General features: G+C 43.2%; 1 protein-coding gene across 1 annotated transcript in view; it reads left to right on the top strand.

The window, feature by feature from the left end:
* The first annotated feature begins 3,828 nt into the window (after nucleotides 1-3,828).
* The window catches only part of DLGAP1 (DLG associated protein 1), a 754,315-nt gene continuing 737,943 nt past the window's right edge, over nucleotides 3,829-20,200 (top strand). The window contains exon 1 of the mRNA XM_061130894.1: nucleotides 3,829-3,912. The gene's annotated coding sequence lies outside the window, so the exon portion shown is untranslated. The remainder of the gene's footprint in view (nucleotides 3,913-20,200) is intronic.

Genomic DNA, 20,200 nt, shown 5'->3' with positions numbered 1-20,200 from the left:
AGCTCCTGAATAGGAGCCCTGTCTGTCTGTGGTTTCTAATTTCCTGCTCTTGCCAGCTTATTGCTGACTTGGCCTCCTTTGAGCTATCTTCTTCAGGAGTAGCTATACCTTTCTGGGTTTCTTCTACAGTAAATGCTCTCATGCCACCTGCTAACAACACCTGCTCTGGGAAGGATGTTCCCTGGATTTGGATTAGTTTCCTCCAGCTGCTATTACAGAAACTTGGTGACTTAAAGCAACATGAATTTATTATCTTTCAGTCCTGGAAATCGGAAATCGATTTAGGATAAAATCAACATGTTAGCAGCCTGGCATGAGTTCTGGAGCCTCTAGGAGAGAATCTTTAACTTTTTTTATCTCTGTATCCCTTTGCACATGACCTCCTTACTCTGTCTTCAAAACGCATTTCTCCAACCTCTGCTTCCATCATCCTACCTGTTTCTTCTGCCTTTGACTTTCTTGTTTTCCTCTTGTAAGAGGTTTTTTTTTTATTGTATTGTGCCCACTGAGGTAATCTGGGATAAACTTCCCATCTCAAAACCCTTTACTTAATCACATCTGCGAATTTCCATGTAAGATAACATTCATTGGCTCCAGGGATTAGGACATGGACATCTTTCCAGGGCCACTGTAATACAGCTACTATACTATCCTTGACAAGAAATGAACATAGCTGCTCACCCTGGCTCCCAGTAGTAGTACTTATAATAGGTACTATGCTTCAGACATTAAGGAATCTGCCTGCAATGGTTCGATCCCTGGGTGGAGAAGATCTCCTGAAGGAGGAAATGGCAATCCACTCCAGTATTCTTGCTTGGGAAATCCCATGGACAGGGGAGCCTGGAGGGCTACAGTCCATGGGGTCACAAAGAGTAGACGCCACTGAATGACTAACACTTTCATGCTTCTATTAGGCTTCCCAGGTGGCTCAGTGGTAAAGAATCTGCCTGTCAAGCAGGAGACACAGGTTCAGTCCCTGGGTTGGAAAGCTCCCCTGGAGAAGGAAATGGCAACCCACTCCAGTATTCTTGCCTGGGAAATCCCATGGATGCAGAGCCTGGTGGGCTACAGTCCATGAGGTTGCAAAGAGTCAGACTTGTCTGGCAACGAAAACAACAACTGCAATGAATGCTTATGTTAATAAGGTAACTGGCCATACATGAAATATTAAATAGCATTCTTTAACTGAAACAAACTTTCAGTTTTACTGGTACAGCATCATTGCTTATATCCAAATAACTAAGCATTACAGGGTAAACTTCACAGCCAGACAATGTAACAGACATTGATTTTTTTCAACCTCAGCATCAAATTCTCCTTCTTCAAAGTTCCCATAAATTGTTTTGAGGAATTACTACCTCCAGTCATATGTAGTTTTGGAAACACGAAAAATCCAGGTACCTACCTTTCATTCTGGAAATCAAAGAACCAAATGTTTCCTACCCCTCTTTTGGACCAGTCAAGGAGCTGGTGCCTGATCAAAGTCTGACTGGTCAAATGCTCTGCTCTGTGACTTGAATCTTGCTCCAGTAATGTGACGTTCAAAATAGGAGTTGCATTTACTGACTGTAAACTGTAAATTTCATTGACTGCAACACTAAACAAAACTGCTCTTTCTAACTTCCTAGAGCTACAGTATTGCCTCAAACTCTGCCTGTTTGAAGACTGCAAAGTTTTCAATATCTTTCCAATAAATACTTTTTAGTTTGCCAAGTTAGGTTTCTGTCACTAACAATCAGTAAGCACTAACAATAGCGGGGTTATATAAATATTGTTGTTGCCTGGTTGAATCTACCATAAGAATTTTGTAGGAAAATTGATTTTCTGCTCAAGCAAATTTATTCACTGAAGTCACCTAATTTGATTTAGGGCCTGACAGTTATAATGGTCTTCTTATTTATGTGACCACTTTAAAAATTCTGTGGATTAAACATACTTACAAAACTGGGAATGCAAGGTAGTTTGCTCTCTCTAGATTATGAAGGCTATTTTTCCTATGTCAGTATTTGGCCTTTTCATGGCGTCTTGGTGATGGATAGGGAGGCCTGGTGTGCTGGGTCCATGGGGTCGCAGAGAGTCGGACATGACTGAGCAACTGAACTGAACTGAATGGAGTCTTATTTGAAAAATAAATGCTCCTACATAGTCACTCTGGAATTGGCTGCCAATATCCTTCGGAGCTTTGTTAAAGCATTATAATCATGGTACTACTATTCTGAGGATTTACCTCCATTTCTTTGAGTGTTTAGTGGTTTAAAGATTTTTTTCCCCTCTTTAATGGAAAATCACTCAGTGAAATTGCGGAAAAGTGATTATTTATCTGAGTCATATTTTTATGGAAACTGTTTTTCACTTCTCTGCATTTTTAGAAGTGTTTTCTTTAAAAAGGATATTCTATTAATATTTATAATTAGATATCACACAAAGCAGATGCTAAATATTATGCTATAAGTTTATGGGTACAATTACATAAAGAAGATTATATACTCTCCGGCATAATGTTCTCTCTGGAAGCCGTAGAACAAAGGACAGACCTTCTCCGTGAAGTTGCCCATTCTTTATTGAGTAGAGGGAAAACGGAAGACGGTGATTAACCTCTATTTTAACTTTTATCATCCAGAACCTAGTACTTAAGTGGGTTGAGCAGGAGCTCAATAAACACTTAATTGATTGACTCCGTTCTCTCTTTGACCCAAATCTCACCTATTCACAGAAGATTTATTTCTGTTCTTACTTAGAAGACTTACGGATGTTTTTTACTTTCAGAGCTCGTGGCCTTGTGGTCCTCAGCCTGTGCGAATGGGCGTGGCTCCCAAATGCAGTTGAAATGGAGTGCTGAGCGTTTACTGAGGTCAGAAGACAGGAAGAAAAGGGATTCATTTCCCTAATTACTTTTGGTTTTCTCTAAATACCTAGAGAAACCGGTGGAATATATATTGTGTAATCTAATCCACAATCCTCCTTCCCGCCCCCAAGAGCCTTCGTTGTACAGATGGGGAAACTGAGGCTCTGAGGAATAACTGTTTGGAAGTAAGGGCCCCGGGTGTGAGCCGTCGGTCCTGGTGAGTCTAGACTAGGTCCACAACCCGGGCTCCTCCCTGGCGACTGCGTTTTCAAAAATTCTACTAGGGACCCCGAGGATGGAGAGAAAAGGGCAAACCCTTTACCCGCCTACGTGATCTCCTATATAAAGTGTGGAGCGCTCCTGATAAGATTAGGGGACCAGAGCTGGCAGGTGAGGCGGGGCAGGTTCCATTCTCCGCGGATGCAGCGCCGGGGAACGCACGGGGCACGCCCACCAACGCGCGGCCGCCTCCGGGTTCCTTCGCTGGGATGCGGGGCTGGCCTCTGCGTCCCGTGTGAGCGCACTTGCCGCCCGGAGGCGGAGCGGGCATCACCCGCAGGACGCCGGGCGCCTCCCCGCGGCCCGGGCGCACGTGCCGGGCCGGGGCCAGGGCTGGTGGCCGCACCGTAGTAGCCGGGGCGGGTGGGAGCGCGGGCTCCGGGCCTCGGCCGTCACTCGCCCGCCGGCTCCGGCGGTTGGGCGGAGGAAGCGCGGGACTCCTCCTCCCCACCGTATTAACATGCACCCAGGGGCGGGTGACCAGCCCAGCCTCGCCGCCCCAGCCCGCCGCGTCCCGCCACTGAGCCTCCGCGCCAGAGGCGAGCGCTGCGCTCCGGGCGCCGCAATCCCGAGGACCCGGCCTCTCCGACACCTCCGGCCCCGGGGAATCGGCGGCATCCGCAGCGGGAGCGGTCGCAGCCGCCTCAGCTCCTCTCTCGAGTCCTTCGCCTCGCGTCGCTGAGAGCCTGTCCCAGCCACGGGGACACCTCTTTCGTCCTGCCTCCGAAGCTCGCGGGAACCGACGGACGGCCGCGGCGAGCGAGGGCCGGACTGCGGGCAGCGGCAAGGTAACGCCGGGCTGCGCCGGGGGCTGGGGCGTGCGCTTGCGGCCGGGGCCACCGGAGCCCGGGCCGCCGCCACCGCGAGTTCCCGGTGGCTTTTCCCCCGCTGCGCGGTCGCCGCTGCTCTTGCCGGTGGAGGGACTCCGGGCTGGGCTCCCCGGACCGCTAGCCGGCTTCTCCTTCCCCTTCCGCCGCCTGGGGCGCACTTCTGCGACCCCTGGAGAGCCGGGGGCCGGCGCGCCCCTCTCCGGGTGTGCGGTCCTCGCGACTAACCGCCCCCCGCACCCCACCCCTGGGCAGGGCAGCGGACGGATTTCTAATTGCGACGGGGTCTCAGAGGGGGAGGGGAGCCGAACGGCCGTCCCCGGCACGTCCACCGGCCGCTTTCCCGCCCCCCGCCCCCAACCCCGAGCACCTTGCCGGGGAGGAGGGGGCTGCTCGCTGCAGGGCCTTTCTCCACCGGCTCCCGAGTCGTGGGCGAAGCAAGTTGTTGCACTTGTTTTCTGGGTGACATTTTGGCTTTGGGAGTGGAGACAGCCCCCTCCCCTGTGTGAATATGTGTGTGTGTGTGTGTGTGTGTGTGTGTGTGCGCGCGCGCAAGCAAGCAAGCAAGCAAGAAAGAGAGAGAAAGCCAGAGAAGCAGAGACACAAAGAGAGACAGAGGCACACAGGGAGACACAGAGATTCAGATAGACACGCGGAGAAACGCGGTCCTAGGGAGCGATCGCCGGAGAGTCGCCCCCTGCCCGCGGCCGAGGCCGAGGCCAGTTCCTGGCCAGTCTCGGCGCGGCGGGTGTTCAGGGAACTGAACTAGCCTGGATGAGCCGGGACCAGGCAGGGACCCCTCCTCTGGGCCCGGAGGGATAAAAATTGCGCTTTCCTGGAGGGGCCGCCGCAGCTGCGGGGGTTGGACCTCCGGTCTGGGGGGCGCGAAAATGGAAATTCAGCCCGCAGGGCTGAGAGGCTGCGCGCCTCGCCTGGTGCTGTGGCCACGGGAGGCGGTGGGAAGGGGCAGCTCAGGTGCCCGATGCCGGCGCTGTTTCCGCCCCGCGCTCCCTCCCCCGGGCTCGCCTCCCCTCCTGGTCTGGAGGCTGCGGAATTTTCTGTCGGATAGGGGAGGGGGTTTGAGGCGGGGAGAAGGCCGGGACAGCCCCCCACCCACCCCCGCCCCTTGCCACCGAGAGTGAGAGGTTATCTCCTTTCTGGACTCTGGCGAGACTGTCCCCTCCTGACACGGTGAGCTGGTTCTGTTCTTGAGAGATCGCTGCTCTCTGTCTCCCCCACCCCCCCGTCCCCCAGCATAACGCGTGAAGTTATGGAATTACAGTGATGAAAGGTGTATAATAAAAGTAACAACTGAAGACGGAGCTTTAGCTTTTATAGTCTTCGCAGATGGCTTTGTAAAGTGATGATGGATCAGTCTGGCTTATAGTCAGACCCTGGGATGAGGAATGTTCAGAGCCTGGAAAGCAATGTTAGGACCAAATGCAAACATTTTGCAAATTGTCATCTTAAAAAAAAAAAAAAAAAACAGGAAGGAGTTAACTGCCTTTTGTCTGTTATTTATAGCCGAATTTCGGCTTCAGGGAGCAACTTTCTATTGGCCTATGTAATTTTGCATGTATAGCGGCAATCTTTATCCCAACTTGAACGGAAATGACAGGAAGGCAAGAGATGTTACAAGTATCCTGATTTATCTAATGTCAAAGGATAAAGTTTTGCTTACATTTTAAAAAAGGAAACCCAAAGTCGTAAAGAAATATCGAATATCTTGCAAAACATATGAAGTTTAAACGATTAGTTGACAAAAGCTACCCTTGGTTCAGAAAATTCATATTCTGGCATGAAACAGGAAAGTTCATACAAGTCTAGTATCAATGGCCTTGTTAATAATTTCCTTGGATGTATTAGTTCAGTTTAAAGTTGCTACAGTAAAGTCACTGCCTTGAAATATTCCTAGTTCTAGATCTATAATTCCATGACTGTTAAATGACTCACTTAAGAGAAACTATTAGCTACTTATATGAGAAGAGACTTGAGTGCCTTCAAATACAGGCTATTTCGAAAATTACATCTGTCTGTTTCCCTGTATATTTCTATCTAAGGCTAGTTTGCCAAATAAAATATTTGGTCTCAGAAATTATAGATGATATAAATACTGGCAAAATGAACTGGTAAACAGATTCTTTAAAAAATTATGGAGTCATTTTCTGACAACTCTTCAAATCACACACTAGCAATTGTGCTTTGAGGGGAATAATACTTGAGTATTCCTTGTGGGGAATTTTCTTGGTTTAGCATCTGTAATTTTTCCTTCAGTATAAACTTTGTTCCGCCAGGACTAAAACCTTGATATGAGTGATTATTGAATTCAAGACCACCTTCTCAAAATATCATGTGGCCCATACAGAGATATAGACTGAACTGTAAGTTGTTCTACTTTCTAAGTCTGTCTAAGCTTAAGTATTTTATTGAATCAGATTCGGAAATACAAATTGCATGCTCTTTGATGTAATTCTGTTAGGTATGTATGCCTTTGTTCCACATAGCCGTCTAGATTGATTAATTTTTAAGTATAAATTCAAAATTGTGAAGAAGGGAAATGGAGTTTTAAGTACTCCTTTAGAGATTTGTAGCCTAGTAATAGTTCCTGCTACAACTCAATTGAGACAAGTAACATATTCTTTGAATAGCAACTTCTGAAAACAGGGTTCACCATTCTGACTTTGATTTCATGTACTATTTCAGATTCAGAAAGAATAATAAAATGCCATCTAAATGTGTGTTTTCATAGTGAGTTTTCTATGACGGAGTCAAATTCACATGATGGTGTCTTCTGGATCATTCCCACAAATTGTTCTACCTTTAATCAGAGCAACTCTGCTACACGCAGAAGAATCTGTCTCTTTTTAGGAGGCATTCCATTGGAAGACTGTCATGAATATTTCATCTCTATAGAAACCACGCTTGCCTCTCCTGGGTTAATTTAAGGAAAGGATGGTAGTTGTAAGTTCTTTTGTTTCTTTTTCTCCTTTACCCAGTTAAAAGAGCATCATTAAAGAACTTTGGAAAAATCGAAACCCTTGTCTCCAATCCTCGACTCCCACACTTATAGCTTATGTCTATGAGATGCTGTTTTCTTTGTACATTTTTATTTTATAGAAACATAATCACAAGAAGACCATTTTCTAGAATTCTAAAAATTTTGTGTTGCTGATACACTTGGAGGTTCAAAAGCACCCCATAATGTTTTGTGTTGTCTCTTATTTCCAGAAGATTCTTGGGGCTTGTAATTCTTCATTTTCGAAGAAAGGAATAATGTCTTCTTTGACCTTCTTCCTTTTTTTTTTTTTTTTTTTTTTTAATCACAGGGCATGTGTAGCCTGCTTCCTGTTACTGCCCAATGAAGGTGACTTTCACTGTGTGGTCTCTCCGGAATTGTCAAAGATGGGGTTTCTAGGAAGGTCTAAACTGTTCTTCTAGCACAGGGGAGGATTTAGAACTGTCAGTCTTCCTCTTTATTAAACACCCACTGATAACTCGTTGTTTGAGATACCAGCTACCAGTTCCTTTTCTTCTAACACATACCTCTTTGGCTTAGGCAAAATGCATATTTGCTCTATATAATATACCATTGATGCATACAGCATACGTGTGTGTGTGTGTGTGTGTGTGTGTGTGTGTGTGTGTGTACACTCAGTTGCTTCAGTTGTGTCCAACTCTTAGTGACCCTATGGACCATAGCCTGCCAGGCTCTTCTCTTCATGGAATGCTCCAGGCAAGAATACTGGAGTGGGTTGCCACTCCCTTCTCCAGGAGATGTTCCCAATCCAGGGATCAAACCCATGTCTCTGGTGTCTCCTGCATTGGCAGGCAGACTCTTCACCACTGCACCACCTGGGAAGCCCTGATATATATACATGTCCAACTCTTGGTGACCCCACGGACTGCAGCAGACCAGGTTTCCCTGTCCTTTACTACCTCCCGGACTTTGCTCAAACTCATGTCACATTGAGTTGGTGATGCCACCCAGCCATCTCGTCCTCTGTTGTCCCTTTCTCCTCCTGCCCTATGTAATTGGCTACTTCTTTTTTTCTTTTGGTAACCCTGAAAAGGAAAGCATATGGTGGAGGACAGAAAAAAATGGATTTTGGTTATAAGGTGGTTAAACATGGTGAGTGGCTTTTCTTTGAGGACTTTTCTTCCCCTCTGTGATTGTGCAGAAATTGGTGTTGCATATGAAATACACTGACCCAGAAATGTTACATCTTTCACTCTGGACTGTGGTAGGGCCAGACAGCTGGTGTACCAATGAAAAGCTGGAGATAGTCTCTGCTTCTATTGACCTAAGGTTTTTCCTGGATGGTGTTTATTGTTTTCTCCTTCTGTGGGAGGTGGTGATTACTGGGTAACAAGTGACAGCCCAGGTGGGGGCCCAGCTCGCACCCAGGATGCAGGAAGCCCTCTGGATTATGTAGCCACAGATTTTTGGCTCAGATTCTTGGGCCTTTTTTCCTCTTGGGTAGGTGAGCACTGTGTAGTGGGATCATCATTGTCCTGTTTGGGGTTTCTGTGAACTAGGTGTCGCTGCCCTGGATCTCCTGTGAAGATGCACACCATCCCTTCTCCTGGGATTTGCCCGAGACTGAACTGTTCATTTTCACATTCACGTATCACAGTTTGCTCCTCTGTCATCATGGACAATTTCTGTATCTTCTCCCAACGTTTCTTGTCGAATTTGTAGGCAGCAGCCTAAAAAGCAAGTGTGAAGACTGTGGTTTGGCAGTGTATGAGCTGCCCGATCCTGTGCGGATATCCTAGCATTCAATAGAGCAGTGGTCTCGTTGGAGTCATGGATGAGCAATTAGGAGAGAAGGATTCGTGCTGGGACCTCTCTCTCCACTCCCGCACTCCCATCCTCACCGGGAGAGCTCAGGGGTATTTCAGTGGCTCCATCAGGCAGCTTGTGGGAAGGTCTCTCCCTCTCCAGGCACATTTCCAGCTCTGCCGCTTCATTTTACTCCCTGACATGGATTTGGCTAATTTGAAAACATCTGCTAGAGTAACTTCCCTTTTAATTCTACTACTGGAGAATGTTTATGCATATCTGATAGGAGGACTGGCATTAACCCTCACTGTAACCTGCAGATTACAACCCCTGCCTTGGGCATCCTTGCTTTTTGGGTTTCAATTTCAGTGGAAACTCAGTGTGATGTCTATTTCTGGACTAGAAATTTCCCTGGTAGATAATCGCAGAGATTTCCTTGCAAAACACATGCTGCCTTTGGAGGGGAAAATGGCATTTTGATCTTGTCTCAGACTTTACAAACAGCTCTTCTTTGATATGATTCATCAGACTACTCTAGCAAGAAGGCAGGGCAGTTACTCTGCTTGAAGCTCTTTTTGCAGATGTTGAGGCAGAAGCCAAGTTACCTTTTCAGTGTTTCAGACTGGGATGAGCTTTCCCATTTGGAGCTGGGAAGCCGCTGTAGGGGAACCTTGAAGCACTGATGCATTTAGAAGTTTTCTGTGTGAACTCCCAGGAATGTGTTTCTTATTATTATTTCCTTTCTCTAGACTTCAGCTGAGAAGTCATTGACTCAATGAAGCCCTCCAGTTGCAGGGAATTTCAGTGCTTGATACTTTTTATCATGGTCCTTTTATAGTAAATATTGATGCCTTGTCTTTTGTGATTATCTGATCGACTATCTTCCTCACTGAGCTGTGTATTTCATGAGAGCCAAGACAAGAATTGCCCATTCGTGAGATATCACTGATGCCTGGCACAGCACCTTGGAACTTAGTAAGTGGTCTGTAGACATTGATTGAGTGAATAAATGAATGAATAAAGAGTGCATGTAAGTCTATATTCCAATGGTGTAAGGACCAAGCATAGTATTACATGACTTTTGCATGCCCTCCTTGCAATCTCAAACTCTGCATTCTTTGGTCCTAAGTTTACTGTGATTATACCTGGTGTTCTGGTCACCAGAGGGAGTTTCCAAAATGAGATAAGGGTTAGAAAGACAAAGCAATACAAAACAACTCCTGCTCCCCACCCCCCCCCCCCAAAAAAAAAAACCCTCCTCTCCTCCTCCTTTCTCCTCCTCCTTACCTGAAACAAAACATTTGAATAGCTTAACCACCCCAGTGCCTTTATTGAATTCCACCCCTGCCCTTTGATTCTAAGCACAAGCTCTTTTCCCTCCCCTTACCCCATGGGATCGAACATTCCTTCTCTGTCTCCACTAAGTCAGATGCATATTTATATTCCATTTTTCAGTTGATGTGCTTGTCAGTCTCTGTGAGACCTTAAGATCAAGGGATAACAGGGCTAGCAGAGGGCTTGCCAGTGGAAGGGATGCAAATGTTCATTGAGGATTGATAAGTTGAATCAGATCACAGGGATGGGAGGTAGGAAGTGGGAGGGGGCAGAAGTGGTTACAACTGACTTTCTTGCTGATATCTGTAGAGGGACTGACTTAGTACCTGTGGGAGGAGGGTTCTTGATCACAGGGGATGTTGGAATCTACCCTTTTAAATTGCATGGGTTCACAGCCTTCTCGGTATGTTCATGACTTATACTAGTTTCTGGCCAGGCATGTAGTATATTTGATCTACACTTCAAGGTATTGGAATGATGGAGGGTGTGGACCAACAGCACAGATATGCTAACCTGCTCTTGGTACCCTGCTTTAGATGTTACACCACTGTTCAGCCTTAAAGATCTGTGAAGACATGTGAGACTCAGCAGGGACATGACCCATGGTTTTATAATATGCATCATCATTTTTCTAGGTTTGCATTTACTTGATTGATAATTTAAAATATTCTGCTTTGATGCTAAGGATCCCAAGAGATTTAGATGAGTGATGGCGGATGTAGGATGTAGCCTTTCTAAGAACAGGCAAACAGGCAAATGAAATTCTATGATCTTCCATGCATTCATGAGGGTGGAGACTGTCGAAGTGCAAAATTTAGTTCAAATCCTTGGGCAGCTGAAAATCAAACCCAAAGGAGTGGGATTGTTTTAGAATGCTTCCTAAAGAGGAAGGTCTTAAGCTGGACGTTCCTAGATGGTAGGAGTTAAGTAGGAGGAAGGGATGAGGCAAAACTGTGACAAAGACATGGAGATGCAAGCCAGCTTGGCAGATCCCTGGCTCAGAGAGATGGTCTGCTACGCCAGCTTCTCTAGTGTCTTTTACTGAGACCTGGAGGTAAATTTGATTGAAAAGAATAGAGATGCACTCTGTAGGGTGTTACTGACTATACAGGAATGTTTAGAGTTGATAGGAGCACTGAAGGACTCTGTATAGACAGTGACATGAAGAAGTGGCCTCTGGGATGGATGGGAATAGATCAGTTTGCCATCAGATTGGGACAGAGGGATGTGTTAGGGGGCTGTTGTGTTAATTCAGCATAAATGATGAGCCCCAGGTCTAGGGAAGAAAAGAAGGCGTGCAAAATTGGAAAGTTTTCAAGTGATATTTGACTCTCTTCTTTATACCTGTGCCTCAAACTACAGTTCTTTATTATTAGTTGACAATTATTGTGAAATATTTCAGCAACAACAGAAAATTAAATATTACTATAAAGACTGATATCCCCAATCACTGCAGACACTGCTGATACTCTCAGAGTCTCTCCAAGCCTGTCTCCCCTCACTGGTACCCCGTACGCTGAATTCTGTGTTTATCGTTGCCACGCATTTCCTCATGCTTTGCTAGGTATGTATGTACCTACAAGTACTGTCTTGTTTTGCTGTTTTAAAACTCTGTCTGCATAGAAACACCATGCTCTTTGTGGCTTTGTGGTCTTTACTTAACTTTAATTGATTAGTCTTTTGTTGATATGTGTGCATACCTGCATGCCAAGTTGCTTCAGTCAATGCCAACTCTTTGCAACGCCATGGGTGGTAGACCACCGGGCTCGTCTGTCCATGGGATTTCCCAGGCAAGAATACTGGAGCGGGTTGCCATGTCCTCCTCCAGGGGATCTTCTCGACCCAGGGACCTAACCCATGTCTCTTGTGTCTCCTGCATGGGCAGATGGATTTTTTACTACTATGGCCACCTCAGAAGCCTACTGATATGAGTAGGTATTACTTACTCATTTTTTTTTTTTTAACCACCCTGTGGTATTCCATTGTGTAAAAAATAGTGAATAACATATCAGTCTTCTGTTGATGGACATTTTGGATATTTTCCAACAAGGCCACTATGCAGGATCATACACACATCTCCCTGTGCTAACACAGGAGCCTTTTCTTAGGGTATCTTCTTAGGAGAATTGCCAGAGAGTGGATTTGTACCATCCCATTTAGAAGATGATGCCAAATTACCAAAAAGGGTTTTGCCTGTTGAAAAACCCTATCAAAAAGGGTTTTATCCTCCCACCCAGCCATCTATAAAGAGCTTCTTTTTTTTTCCTGTATCATTGTCAACACTTGATAATGTATGTTATTTTTGCCAGTCTTTAGGATGTGAAATTGTACCTCCTTGTAGTTTTAATGTGCAGTTAATGACTGTGTTTAATGACTGACTGCTAATAATGTTGACCATTTTTTTCTGTGTCTTAACATTCAGATTTCTTTGCAATGCATAGGCATACATATTGTTCACTCACCCACTGTTAAAAAAAATTCATAGACTTCTGGGAGTTATTCACGTATTCTGGATATCAGGGGTTTTTTTTGTTTGTTTAATTTTCTGTAATTTCATTCTAGAAATGAAAGGAAACTCGTTTCAATGGGCTTCTCCCAACTAGTGGCTTGTCTTTTCATTTTTAGAATGTGTTTGGGTGAAAAGATTCTTTTAAAAATTTAAACAATATGTGTTGATTGAAGATTGATTCTTCTCTTTATTTTATAGATACCTTGTTTAAGAAATCTTTTTGCCAATTCTAGGTGCTAAAGGTGTCACCCTTTTGTATCTCATAGACTAGTAAAGTTTTATTTTCACATTTAATTTTCAAGACTTTCTTATCAAAGATTATTTTATAAAGGCCTTAATCACTTTCCAAATTTGGGCACAGCATGTAACGTCTCTTGGTCTGAATTTCTCCCTCATGAAGTTAGGCTTTGAAGCACTGTGTGTGACTTCTGCTCCTGGTCCTCTGCTTCAAGACTTCCTCATGTTCTGTTGGGAGTGCTCAGAAGTCTCTTAATGGAACTTCTTGCCTAAGGGATCTCCTTCTGATTCAACTTGCATATAGATTTACTTTTCTAAAGACCTATCAGAGTCATTGTGAGACTCCTCCAATTCTGACCTTGAGACCTTGAGAGCAGCAACCATGACCTGCATCAGAGCACAGACCTGGATCATGGTTGGTTGGTCCTCAGATATGTGAGTGGGACAAATTCATGAAAGCACAGCTGGCTCCCTTCATGGCTCAGCTCCATTTCTTTTTCTTAATATTTTTATTGAAATGTAGTTTTTTTTTTTTTTTTGTTATAATATGTGTGTTCAGTCATGTCCAACTGTTTGCCACTCCGGGAACTGTAGCCTGCCGGGCTCTTCTGTCCATGGAATTTCCCAGGCAAGAATCCTGGAGTGGGTTGCCATTTCTTATGCCAGGGGATCTTCCTGGCCCAGGGATCGAACCCATGTCTCTTGCATCTCCTGCATTGGTAGTTGGGTTCTTTACCACTGAGCCACCTGGGAAGCCCAAAGTTGATTTACAGTGTGTTAATTTCAGGTGTACAACAAAGTGATTCAGTTATATATGTGTGTGTATATATATTATTTTTTAGATTCTCTTCTATTATAGGTTATTATAAGATATTGAGTATAGTTCCCTGTCCTGTACAGTAGGTCCTTGTTTATATGCTTTATATATAGTAGTGTGTATATGTTAATCCCAAACTCCTAATTTACAACCCCATCCTAACATTTCTAAGTTAGTCCTTACATCAAACCTCTCCTCTACCATGACCACCCCTGCTTGTCAGGACTGTGCTATTCTGGCCCCTCTCTCCTCTTTCTTTGTTTCTTTTTCCTTCCTATATTTAATTTCTGTCCAGTTGACAGAATCAGCCGCAGCCTATTCTCCTAGAGCTGGGACAAGAGGACTCTGGGACCATCTCTTTGCTTCGTGTTCTTCTGTACAGTTTGAGGGTTCTACCATGAGCAAGACCTTCTTGTAAAAAACCATGATTTCAAAGTTTCCTCTATCCTTCAAGGCCCAGGCTAATCTTACCTCTCTCATGAAGTGTTTTATGACTACTCCAGCCCAGGGTAAACTCTCCTCTGAGTTCCAGTTGCATTTTTCTGGATCATTTACTTTATGATTTACATGTTAAACTTTTATGTGAATACTCAGAGATTTGCAGCTCCTTCAAGTAGTGAATTGGCTTCTGAGCTTTTGTCTCTCTCTTGGGCCTAAACCCAGGAGCCAGCAGAGTGTTGTTGTTGATTTTGTTTTTGTTTGTTTTTTTTTTTAAGGGTAGCAGCTGCTTTCTTGATGATTGTAATTAGTTATTGGAGATGTCCTGGGCTGAGTGGAGATTTGCAGTTTAAAGACATTGAAAATAGTGATATAACTGGAATATGTAAGGATTTGGGATAGGGGGCTAAATTATAGTGACAGATTTGAGCTCTGTTTTGATTATGTTGATGTTTCAGATGACATGACCCATCAACAACTTGGAGAACATTAGAGCTGAGTTTTATGAAATGTAAAGATTTGAGATGTTGATTAGGGTGTTCTCTGCTGGAAGGAGATTATTAGATTCAGGATAGGGGCAGCTGTGTCTGTAAGATTCCAGGTGGGAATCTTACCCTCACCTCCCTAATCCTGATTCCACTATTCTGATATTTAACTAAGTAGATGACTTTGGGCAAGTTAATTAATTTCTCGGAGTTCAGCTTCCTCATGTGAATAAGGAGGATACTTAAACTTACATATCAGAGTTTTTGAAAGGATTCAGTGAGCCAACCTTTGTAAAGTATCTAGTTCAATGGTGGGCTTATGGTGGGCAATGAATAAATGCTGTTATTGTTATTGCTTAGTCACTAAGTCATGGTCAACTCTTTTTTTTACCCTGTGGACTGTAGCCTCATAGGCTGGATTTACAGGGAAAGAGGCCCACAACCCCTACAACTCAGCCCTGTCTGACATGGCACCATGGGATGTGAAGAGATGACAACAGAAGTCAAAGGCATGTCTTTCTCCCCAAGGAAGATTTAATTGTGAAACTAAGTATTTAAAGCAACATTCAAAGTGTACATTTTCATTTACTCTGGCCAGAATGCATATTTGTGAAGGCAAGATGGGATATGGAAGAAATTAAGAGGCAGTTATGCTTGATTCTTATGGAGGAGCATCTCCTAATGGACACAGTGAAACCTTGTTCATTGTAGTTTGGCAGGTGGAGCACTCAGTTGCTGATCACATCCACCTTCTTCTCCTGTGTGGGGCTTATCTTCTGCTTCCGAGTCGTGTGTCTTCTTTTTCAGCTCACAGCTCCTCTCTGAGAAGGGGCTCAGCAGATGAGAAGCCAGTACTAAATAGAATGAGAAGTTTACTGATTGATTAGATGGGGAAATTTTATTGTTTTCTCATTCAGGGAAATGTTTCTTGGCAGTTACAACTAGATTATTTGGGTTTTGTAGAATTTTTATGTTAAAGCAGTATGATATTTCTTATCTTTGTGATTTAGGTTTAAAACCCCATAGTTGTTGCTGTTGTTTAGTCGCTAAGTCATGTCTGACTCTTTGTGACTCCGTGGACTGTAACCTGCCAGGCTTCTCTGTCCAAGGGATTTCCCAGGCAAGAATACTGGAGTGGGTTTCCATTTCCTTGACCAAGAGATTTTCCTGACTCAGGGATCGCTCTGCATTGCAGGCAGATTCCTTACCACTGTACCACCAGGGAAGCCCAAAGCCCCATAGACCCAAATGCAAAATTGTTTTTCTCATGTCCTTAATTCTTTCACGGATTCCTCTTCAGTAGAAATGTTGACACACATAAACTGGCTTGATATGTTTCAAAGGGAGATGATAAACTCACATTAAATGTAATTAAAATATTGGCAATACTATTATAGTTTACCAAGAGGTTATATTCTATAGGTATGCTTATAAACTGACTATTTTTGGACACCCAAAAGAATTTCCTATAGAAACTGTGTATCAGATAGTAGCTGAAGTTAAAGTTACAGAGTCTTTTTTCACCCATTTTCTACAAGCAAACTAGTATTACTATAATGAAAACCATAGCTATCTAAAATTCAGGACCCTATATCTATGGGGGGAAAAAAGGAATTATAAGTTAGGACCATTCCACTCTTTTGGCCACAGATTTAGGAACACTTTGGCTCTGCCAAGGGTCAGCTACTGGACCATACCCAGCCAGCCACGCTGCCAACACAGTGGTGTGGTTTCCTCTTGATCCAGGATCAGATTTAGTGAGGAGATGAGGGAAGCAAGAGTCTTCCTGATGGGCACTAATAATTAAATAGCATTATTTATATAAACCACTGCTCTTTATTTGAATACTTGAATGAAAGAAGAAAAGTCTCGTATAACTCAGTTGCCTGTACCATGTTCTACACTGAGAACCAAGATGTGTGTAGATGATTTGTAAGTCAGATGTCAGTAAGTTAGGAGTGATAGGTGGAAATATATTACTTTGTACCTAAGTCATCGTCCCCAAATTTTTTACCTATGCAGAAGGGAAACATTTTTTTCCCTTTCAGATCCTGAAGATTCCCATGGTTGAATGATGGGAATTACTGATTCATTCATTTATTCAGCTAACAACAGTTTTTTATATAAAGCTGGATTTTTCACTGCTCTGACCAAGTTTTTAAAAATATTTGCTTATTTATTCATTTTTGCCTGTATCATATCTTAGTTGTGACACTCACTGAGGTGCACAGGCTTCTCCAGTTGTGGCACATGGGCTCCAGAGCGCATGTGCTCATGGTTGTAGCGAGTGGGCTTAGTTGCTCTGAGGCATGTGGGATCTTAGTTCCCTGACCAGGGTTCGAACCTGCATCCTCTGCATTGAAAGGTGGATTCTTAACCACTGGGCCACCAGCAAAGTCCCCTCAACTAACAACAATTTATCGAATAACTCGAACACGCCAGGCACAATTCTGGGTACTTTGAATTCCGTCTCAAGCAACAGCCAGAACAGAAGACGAAAGGCGTGCCCTGTGAAGGTTACATTAGAGTGCAAAGAAACAGCAAACAATAAACAAACTTCTTTTCACGTGTTAGAAGGAATAACAGTTATGAAAAAAAAAATAGAACCAGATGAGCAGGATTCTTGAAGTACTGTTCTTTGATAGATTTCCAGTATAGAAAGAAACAAGCTTTTTTTTTGTTTAACACATTAAAAAAAATTCAGACCTTCTCTTAAAAGGTTCTAGCTTTGGGATTTGACAAGGCTCTTGGAGAGGTGTGCAGTGATGTTCACCGCTGTGTCCTTCTTTAATCCTTTCTGCCTGAATAGCAGTCTGTGTACTTTTCAGCTGTGGTATCTACCATATTGCATTGTAGCTGCTTGTGGTTTTTAATCTCCTGCTAGATCATGAACTATAACAACATAGGGCATGCTCCTTAAAAAATATCCCTATAGTAATACTGCTAGTAATAATCATACTTATTATAATCTTACTGAATGCTTATTATATGCTAAGCATATTATGCCACCCCTATGCAGAAAGTGATACCATGCTTTAGAGAATATATACTTAGACCACAGAAGTATCATGGGTAGAGCTGACACTGAATCAAGTTCTCTTCGTGCCGGGTTCTGTACCCCTCCCTGGTGCCTAATGCAGTGCCGGGCATTTGGTTACCATTGAAGAAATACAGAGTGAAATCAAATAAGTGACAGTATTGTGAAACTGACAAATGTGCCTCCGAAATGTGTCTCCAGCTGCCTGCAAAATCTATTCCCTCTTGTTTTAAATTGTTTTACTTGATGTCCTAGCTGGCCCAGCAAGTGGTTATTTGGAAATTCTTTTTTTTTTTAACCTTTAATATTTTTATTTTTTATTTTTTTTTTTTATAGAACAAATGATTTTTTTCCATTTATTTTTATTAGTTGGAGGCTAATTACTTTACAATATTGTAGTGGTTTTTGCCATACATTGACATGAATCAGCCATGGATTTACATGTATTCCCCATCCCGACCCCCCCCCCCCCACCCCACCTCCCTCCCCACCCCATGGAGGATAATTGCTTTACAATGTTGTATTGGTTTCTGTCGGACAACAACACGAATCAGTCATAAGTATACATAATATCCCCTCCCTCTTGAGACTTCCCTTCTACCCCTCACCCCATCCAACCCCTCCTAGGTCATCACAGAGCACCCAGCTGGGCTTCCTGTGCTATACAGAAGCTGCCCACTAGCTGTCAGTTTTATACATGATAGTGTATACGTGTCAGTGCTACTTTCTCAATTTATCCCACCCCCTTCTTGCCCCACTGTGTCCACATGTCTGTTCTCTACGTCTGCATCTCCATTTCTTGTCTGCAGGTGGGTTTATCAGTACCATTTTTCTAGATTCCATATATGTCTGTTGATACACGATAGTTATTTTTCTGTTTCTGACTTACTTCACTCCATACAACAGGCTTCATGAAGTGCCTCTCGTTTTATTTTTCTTGCATTCCTTCCTCTTGTTTCCACTCATCTCATTTGCAGAGAGTGTAATAGGAATAGAATTACTTCTGCTAAAATCCTAACCCTCTAGTCTGAAGGTGAGGCTTTTTGTTCTGCAGTGTCTGTTATATGACGGTATCTCCACGGATTCTTTTCCTGAGTTTTGCCTCAATGGTGACTGGTGCCTGCTTGATGGGTTCTTCCAGGATGCAGACATTTCAATGGCACCAGAAACCAAGGGCATCAATACATTGTGTTTGGCTTACTTTCCACTTTGGCTCACCACCTGCCTTTTCATCGTCAGGGAAATTTGTGTGACAGAGGTGAGTCTCTGTGGAGCCTTCCAAGGGTGGGACCATCTGTGCTTGCTCGGAAGAAAGTCAGTCTTTTCTTTCCAGGAAGGGATCTGTCAGCAGCAGGAGAGACTTGAGCTTCTGCTTCCCATTGAGTAATCTATTTGGAAAGGACATTTAGAACATCTCTCCAAAAGGAAGCAGCACTCACACGGGTGATGCCGGCAGGCAGCACAGAATTTAGGGAACACAGTGAATGAACCTGACACACCTTTGGCAAGGTTCAGATAAGGACTGTAATGGAAAAATGGGGGGAAAAAAGATGTTAGATTATCCTCCTATGAAGTCCCAGCAGGATAGAACTCATTGCCTCTTGGAATTCTTTGTGGTTGAGCCTGATAGAATTAAACACTTAAATCTATTTAAACAGACATTGATAAATCAACACCATTGTAGCCTCAACTCAAGAGCAAGGTAATTCAAGTGGCATACAAACTACTACAAGCCTGCTATAGTTTCTATTTTACTTTAATTTTTTAAGGAAAAGACAAGCTGACTATATAAGCACCTCTATCTCAAATAAATAAATACTGCTTTGGGATGTTTGGCTCATGTAAATCATCAGAAGTTGAAATGAAGATGGATACATGTCGAACTAGAAGAGTGAGCATTTATAAAGCTGCTGCTGGCATAATGTCAAAGAAAACAAATGCATTTTATAAGTGCAGTGTCTTTGCCCTTTTTTCCCATGTTTCTATGTAGATTATTTCTAATGCTTTTGTTTGGAATAGCTTTACAGTCCTTATTACATGAAATAAATTTGAGTTTTGAATTGACTAGGGTGTAAACTTAGTGGAAGTTCTAGACAAGTATTAGTAAAGGTAATGTGAATAGTAATGCATTAAGTTTTTGAAGACAGGAAATATATGGCCAAAGGCTTAACCATTTTTCAATCTACAAGGAGATTGAAATTAATTTTTTCAATATTAGACATAGTCTTAAAATTAACTTGTATACACACGTATGGAGTATGCATGAGTCAAAACATTTTATTAGAGATTGTATCATTGAAATTGAGCCACCCCATCACACAGTCATATGTTTAGTTATAATAATGGAAGGATAATTAATATTTTCTAAGATGTTTTGTTCAATCTGCCTGGAATTTTTCTCCCTCCATCCTCCCACCTCATTTTCACATGACTATTTGTTTTGTTCTCATTAATGCCACTCTTTTCCACCATTTGCCCAGTAGTTCAATCTGTTACCATATTCTCTTCTCAGAAGCCTGGTTGGCATAGAGGTTCTTAATAAATATTTGTCAGTTTGCTTCTTAATAAATATTTATCCAAAGAATGAATGCGAATGACTTTCTCAATG

Source organism: Dama dama, chromosome 27 (genome assembly GCF_033118175.1).
Source record: "Dama dama isolate Ldn47 chromosome 27, ASM3311817v1, whole genome shotgun sequence".
Classification (NCBI taxonomy): domain Eukaryota; kingdom Metazoa; phylum Chordata; class Mammalia; order Artiodactyla; family Cervidae; genus Dama; species Dama dama.
The sequence above is the reverse complement of the archived record's forward strand: the minus strand, read 5'-3'. Positions and strand labels throughout refer to the sequence as shown.